The sequence below is a fragment of the Trachurus japonicus genome, chromosome 18 (genome assembly GCF_045865225.1).
Source record: "Trachurus japonicus isolate A0001 chromosome 18, Traja_1.0".
Classification (NCBI taxonomy): domain Eukaryota; kingdom Metazoa; phylum Chordata; class Actinopteri; order Carangiformes; family Carangidae; genus Trachurus; species Trachurus japonicus.
The window spans coordinates 23,552,321-23,559,578 of NC_140924.1; the positions used below are offsets into that span (position 1 = coordinate 23,552,321).

At 41.7% G+C, this 7,258-nt stretch overlaps 2 long non-coding RNA genes across 2 annotated transcripts; both read right to left on the bottom strand.

Annotated features, from left to right (window-relative positions):
* Positions 1-1,346: 1,346 nt before the first annotated feature.
* LOC146969377 (uncharacterized) lies at positions 1,347-5,280 on the bottom strand. The gene is made up of 3 exons (XR_015034188.1): positions 5,112-5,280; positions 1,676-1,702; positions 1,347-1,464 (listed from the first exon to the last, which is right to left on the bottom strand). It is a non-coding gene; the product is annotated as an uncharacterized LOC146969377 (long non-coding RNA).
* A 34-nt stretch (positions 5,281-5,314) lies between these two features.
* On the bottom strand, positions 5,315-5,699 carry LOC146969378 (uncharacterized). Its single transcript, XR_015034189.1, has 2 exons — positions 5,599-5,699; positions 5,315-5,450 (listed from the first exon to the last, which is right to left on the bottom strand). It is a non-coding gene; the product is annotated as an uncharacterized LOC146969378 (long non-coding RNA).
* Positions 5,700-7,258: the final 1,559 nt, after the last annotated feature.

Consider the following 7,258-nt stretch of genomic DNA (forward strand, 5'->3'; position numbering starts at 1 on the left):
CCTCTCTTTTGCCTGAAGTGGAAATATTTTCAGGAGCATCTGAAACATGAATGTACAGACTGATGAGCTCCTTCCATTATAAAGTGGTACAGTATGGTGCTGATAAAGACTAAAGGTCCATATGACATAATGTCTATGTAATGTCTTCATCTCACATCTCACACCCTGCAGATGTTGAGTAAAGACCTGGATCACATAACCAGGCTGCCAGCTGCTGACACACACCAAGGAGTAGTGCGCACCAAACAGAGGCTACGTGAACTGGACTGGTGGCCTCAGAAGGACAAGTTGATGGAATACATCATTGCCACATGCTTTACTTGCCAGCTAAATGGGAAATCTGCCAAGACGGCACCTGCTCAACTCCAGCCCATTCAAGATGATGAGACCGCATGTGGGGCTACGTGTTAGTGGATGTGGACTAAATACTTTCAGTGCTGCGTGGTCGTGTGAGGGATAAACCCACTAGTGAGAGCTTAGAGGGCTGCACCTATGCTCATAGAATCTGGAGTTAACTATCAATGTTTGGCCCTAGGTCTCCTCGCCTGCTCGTCCTCTGTTCCTGATTGGTGCGGCCCGCCAGTGACCTGACGGACCAATCACTGTTGGAGCCACTGTAAACAATGAGCTGCACCGACCTGGTCCAAGGCTGTTTGTCTTATCCCTCATTTCATCTCTGACTTTCTGTGTGTGTGTGTGTGTGTGTGTGTGTGTGTGTGTGTGTGCCTCATGAGGGTGAACCTGTGGTTCAAGGTACTCGGTGGAACTGGACCAGGGGAATAGATTTAAAACTGATCCAGTCCTCCTACAGGTATTTTCTGTGTTAGTGTATAACAGGCTGAGGGCTGCTGCCTATGTATTTTGGTTTTGCAGATGGATAGAGTAGTGAGGCTTTTTGTTCCTTTTTTTCTCCTTGAAAGTTATGAGAAGAAAGTAGAGAGCTAAGTTTGGTTACCGTACATTTATCGAAATAAATAACTTATTTGTTGTTGTCTGTCAACACACAGCCTGACTTTCAATAACCCTGCTGACTTTCAGTAAACCTGCTTCTTGGTCGTGCTGCAATTGAGTCCACATACTTTCATTATAGTTAGGATTATGATGTCACAATGTTTCTTACAGTAAATGGCAGTCCACTGAAGCCAAGTAGAAAAACACGAGTGGGTAATATTTGATAACTGACACAAACACACACAAATCTGATTGGAATGCCATAGGCTGTGTAGATATATTTTCATTATTAAGATATCACATAAAGGTGTCTACTCTGCCATCCAGACAGCATTGCTTGGCTGAAAACCTTTAATATAGCTACTGATCTTTATTAAGGTAAGTATCATATTGTACCTGCTTTGTGTTGTCGAGTCTTAATTAATCTGTTGTAGAGGTAAAAGAAGGTTATTAGAAGAACAAGGAGTGGCAGGCACCTCAGAGAAAAGATCAACACATCCATCCAGGCGGAACCTGAAAAAGATCCACAGGGACATCTGCTCTGTTACACTGCCATACAGACTGGGAGCTACCGCTTAGCAGTCTGTGTGTCACTATGTCCACATGGTCATCGCAGTACAGTTTTTATATTTTATATTGAATATTTTATTTTTCATTTCATGCACAGAATTAATATTCTGTGTTTCTGTGGCGTTGTCCACAACAAATATAAAAATGTACACACCTGTATCTGATGTACCTGGTGAAGCTCCTATAAAAAGACAGAGAGACAGTTATTATTATAAATTCTAATAATATAACAATATCAATTATAAAACACGCCTTCTGATTCAACGTTCTATCTTTTTTCTATTACTTTCTACACTTTCTAGATTATCTGTCACCTGATCTAAACCCAACATGGTGTTGGATGAGTTGGATCACAGAGTGAAGGTGAAACAGCCAACAAGTGCTCAGCTCTTCTGGGGCCTCATTTATCATTGTGGATACACGCTTTTTTACACGCTCTTTCCCCCATTTTGTGCGTACGCACTTTTCTCCGCCTAATTTGGGATCTATCAAACCAAAACTTGTCGGGAGTAAGTGCAAAAATTTACGACCAGTCCGACCCTGGCGTACCGGCATTTACACGCTTTTTGAAGAACAGGAGGAATTGGCGACGCCGCTGCTGAGTCAGAGAACTGCAGTATGCGAGGGAGAGAGGAGCGCGGACACTGTTTGAAGTAGCAAGTGGTGGTGATGATGACCCCCCCCCCCCCCCCCCCCCCCACCACCACCACCACCACCGCACACGTGTTGACGTCGGCACTTTACATGAAAAGCACAGCGACTCAGATTTTTCCCCTGTGCATTTACACTAGTTTGCTCCTAAATACTGGCTTTATAAAACGAATTTCGTTTTCTTTTGATATCATATTGATATTTTTCCCCTGCATGTAGGCTACACCTCTTCCACAACCCGTCTGTCCAGTCTGGAAAATAATTTCTGCGACTGGACACACACAAGCAAGCAGCAAGCACAATAATGTCGGCAAAGCAAATGAGAAAACATGATCGATATTTTTTGTGTGAATAATATTTATTGTATTTAACAAAAATGGGTGCTGCCCAACATCATTTTAGGAAAAGTCACAGACTGGTGGACTTCAATGTTTTTTTTTTGTTTTTTTTTAATATATAGCTATGCACAAATGAAAATCAAAGTCTTCCAGTGAACGGAAGTTGGGGGTTAGTGGAAAGGGGTGCAAAGTAACTGGCAGTGGAAACCCTGCTTTAAATTATTATGACATAATCTAAAATAAGGGGCAGAATAAATATGATTCTTCTTCTTTCTGTTCTGTTTCATTTAGATTTGGGAGGTTTTTTGTTTTTATTGTAGCCTTTCAATGCAAGATGATGTTTCTGACTGATATTGCCGTGTTACCGTGTATCTCGCTTTCAGAGAAATTCCGCTTCTTTCTCCGCTCTCCGTCGTCTGTTGTCTTCACCGTCTTCCACTGACGTCATTCCACAGGTTTCCAGAGTGCACATGGCTACTTAATATGCACGTAACTGATTTGCATTGACCACATATGGTTGCGTGGGGCCGTTTAGGGGGCTGGGTATGAGGCGTGTTCTCATCCACGCTTTTCTCAGGTCCGGTGTGATCTATCAAGGGAAATACCGTGCAGCCGTGTGTACGCGGAGTTTGATAGATCTGAAAAGAGTGTATATTTTTTGGTCGTACGCACATTTTGCCTTTCCGTCGTACTGAAAATTTAAGAGGACTTTTACACGCTCTTTGATAAATGAGGCCCCTGGGGCCTCATTTATCATTGTGGATACACCTTTTTTTACGCCATTTCCCCCTCGTTTTGTGCGTACGCACTTTTCTCCGCCAAATTTGGGATCTATCAAGCCAAAACCTGACGGGGAAAAGTGCGGACATTTACACCCATTTTGACCCTGGCGTACGCCTTTTTTGAGGAACAGGAGGAATTGGCGACACCGTTGCTGAGTCAGAGAACTGCAGTGTGAGAGGGAGAGAGGAGCGGAGTACATTTAGAAGAGCACAGAGGATTTTTTTGAAGTAATTGTGGTAGTGGTGGGCCGTTGATGCTGGCAATCCAACCCGCTCTATAATAACACTAGGCTATATGTTAATTGATAAACAGAGCAGATTGAGGATTTTGCTTTTTTGATTAGGCTATGTGACGTCCGACAAGGATCAAACCATCCAAGTTTAAAAACACATCGGCAGCAGCGCACACTGATCTGCAGCTACTGAGACTGTTATTAATCTGTCACCTGAGTTAACGAGGTGCACGTGTGTTTGGAGCTGACGAGAGGAGAGAATAAAGAGTGAGACAACGCGGCCCTGAGGAGGAACTGTGAAGGACTCAGCTGTAGCCTAATGGAAAATGACCTAAACCGAGTCCAGTAGAGCTGTAACTGTGTAGTGGAAAGGCGTGCAAAGTAATGGTAACTATCGTCCTGCTTCCTACATTGTTTTAACATCTAGCCTAGGTAAAAAGAAAAAAAAAAAAAAAAGTTTTTCTGGGATAAACGGGCAGATTACATAAGATTCTTCTTCTTTCTGCTCCCTTTTGTTGAGATTTGGGAGGTTTTTGTTTTTATTGTAGCTTATTAAAATGCAAGATCATTTTTCTGACTGATTTATTGCCCGTGTATCTGCTTTCGGAGAAGCGGAGAAGTTCCGCTTCTTTCCCCGTCCTCCGCCCGTTGTCTCCGTTGTCACTTTGTTGTCACAAAAGTTGCTGCGCCACAGAGAGCACATGGCTAATTAAATATGCACGTGCTGACCATATAAAGTTGTATATAGGCGTTCCGGGGGCGGAGTAAGAGGTGTGTTCACGTGTGCACCATTCTTGAGTCCTGTGTCATGTATTGCGGAGAGTTGTGCGTACGCACAGTTTGATTGATCTGAAAAAGGTGTAAATATTTCGGGTGTACGCCATTTTCATCTTTTCGCCGTACGCAAATATTTAGTAGCAGTTTTACACCCTCTTTGATAAATGAGGCCCCTGGGAATTATTTCAAGACTGTTGGAAAACTGTTCCAGCCTCATGAAGCTGATGACAGAATCAAAAGTGTGTAAAAAGCTGTCATCAAAGCAAAAGGTGGCAAAACATTTTCTGCTTTGTTTAACACTTTTTTGTTTACTATTTAGGCCTATCCTTATGTGTTCCTTTGTAGTTTAGATGTCTTCAGTATGAATCTACAATGTAGAAAGTAATGAAAAGAAAAAACAAAATTGAATGAGCACGTGTGTCCAAATGTTTGACTAGTAGTGTATATTCTCTGTTAAACAAGCAAATCCGACAGATCCGTATTGGTGACCCTGAGGGGTCAACACATTTGCACATGCAAAAAAAAACACACAAAATACACAAAAGCCACAAACTTAAAAAACTATTTTATCAGTTTGACAGCACACTAAAAAAAACTCAAAACAGAACAGAAGTATTTCTGAATTTTTGGTGTGTTTGTGTCTTTGCATGACTGTGTTTTTTTTAAGTTGCAGAGTATTGAGCTGTCAGAGCTGCCTTAGATCTAAGCTTTATAAAAGAGATATATGTATTTCCTAAACAGACCATGTTGCAGTTTTGAATCCATGTCCTTATTCACTTAGGATGTTAAACCCTTGTCTGGTCACCTACCATGATCTGTGTCGTCTCCTCCGTCCTCTTTGGGCCCAACTCTGATCACTGTGCCATTTCCTGAGACTACAGAATAAACTGGTATCTCTGTAATCACTGTACAGATGTACTTTCCAGAGTCTTTTGGTGTGATATTGAAAAAGGTCAAATTTGAAAAGAAATTAGATTCTTGAATCTGATTTATGACCTTGTCCTTCACTCTCGTTTGATTATTCCACCAGCTGAGTCTTATTCTTAAATATTTCCCTGTGAAGCAGCAGCTGATGGTGACATTGTCTCCCTCCATGACAGAAACATCAGGACTCTGGGTCACAGCCAACATGTCTGTAGATGAAACACCTGTAAAGAGACAAAGTCATTGATCGTTTCAAGGCTCATAATAAGACTGTGAACTGGATCATGTTTTTCAGTGAAACTAATGCTTTGAAATGTGCCGCGCACAAACACACTGATAAAAAACTTCTGTGTTGTTAGAGGTTCTACTTACTCCATGAAGAGAGACAGAGAGAGGCCAGCAGCAGACCGCTCAGTAGGAGCTTCATCTTCACACTGCTTCATGTCCGACTTCACACACCCTACCATGAGGTTCTCACACACACGCTAAAGAAACACACTGGCCATCACCCTTTTTCCACGGTTAGAGAGAAGTGTTAAAACCACAGCTCATAAAACCTTCCTTCTATTGACGCAGTAGGCCTACTAAGGAAATAGATGCTGAGGAGAAAATGAATCTTAATTTCAGGTAAAGCTTGATCATATTTGAGTGAATTATGACAAAAAAGTTTTCTTTATTTTATTTATCTGTTGCACTTGATTGGGCTGACTACCTGGTTAAATTAGAAATTTTGATGTTAGACTGACGTTTGCTCAGTGTAATGTGACAACAGCTTCCTGCTGTGGCTGGAAACCAAACTGATGAGAATGAATCAGATGATTTATAATACAGATTTACCTGAAAAATAAGGAAAGCTCCTTGTTTGAAACAGGGAATTAATGAAGCTAGTTTATTGTCATGTGCACAAAAGAGATCACTTTGTAGAAATAAGTTTCTCCACCTGCATCAGGTTGTGTTTTCTTCTTATGTCTACTTAATGTGGCTGCATGCTTTGCTGTGGACTGTCAGTGTGATGACAGAGAACAACAGGAAGACACTAACCACTGAATCACCTCCTGCTGTCTTCAAAGCCATTACTGCCAGTAGCCCCTCAGCAGCCCTGAGCTCTGCTTGGTTGTGGCATGAAACATGAAGCTGTGGTTTCAAATGAGACTACAGAGTCAGACTGATCTGCAGAAACTTCATCTTTTTACACTCTTCATCACTCAAAATGATCATCAATCATCGTTATCATTCATTTGCAGAACAGTCTGACATGTATTCATCTCCTAGTTCCCCATCATGAGGTCATGTGACATTTATTTTGTTGTTTTGTTTCTTTTATGTTACTTTCTGTTTCATTTCACGCCCCCTGTCTGGTCTCTGGTTGGGTGGTTAGCACTCTCAGCTCTTAGCAACAAGGTTTCAGGTTGGGCTGGGGTCTTTCTGGGTGACGTTCGCAAGTTCTCGCCCTGTCTGTGTGGGTTCTCTGGTGTCGTCCCACAGTCCAAAATGATGCACCCTAGGCTGACTGGCAATTCTTAATTCCCCGCCCACACGGAAATAACCTATAGGTTTTAATATAGGTTTGAATATATGTGACATACATAAAATTGGCCGTTTTCATATATACGCACCTGCCTACCTATATGCAGTTTATCTGTGCATATTTTAGCATATATGCGTATATATGAAAACGGCCAATTTTATGTATGTCGCATATATTCAAACCTATATTAAAACCTATAGGTTCTTTCCGTGTGGGCTTATCAAAAACTGACCAGACAGAACAGAAGTGTTTCAGTGCTTCATAACATCAGAGGAACTGAACAAAAGCATGATCCAGCTGGTTTTTGTGTGCCTAGAAACATTAACCTTGTAGCCTATTCTGAGTTTTGCAGCCCATGTGCCACCAAACTGATAAAAGAGTTTTCTCAATCTGCAGAAGCTTCCTCTTTTAACACTAAACCACTCAACACTATTATCAGTCTCTAGTACCTCTTTGCAGCTATGTACGTAACGTCAGCCACACTCAGGAAACATGAAACCACGT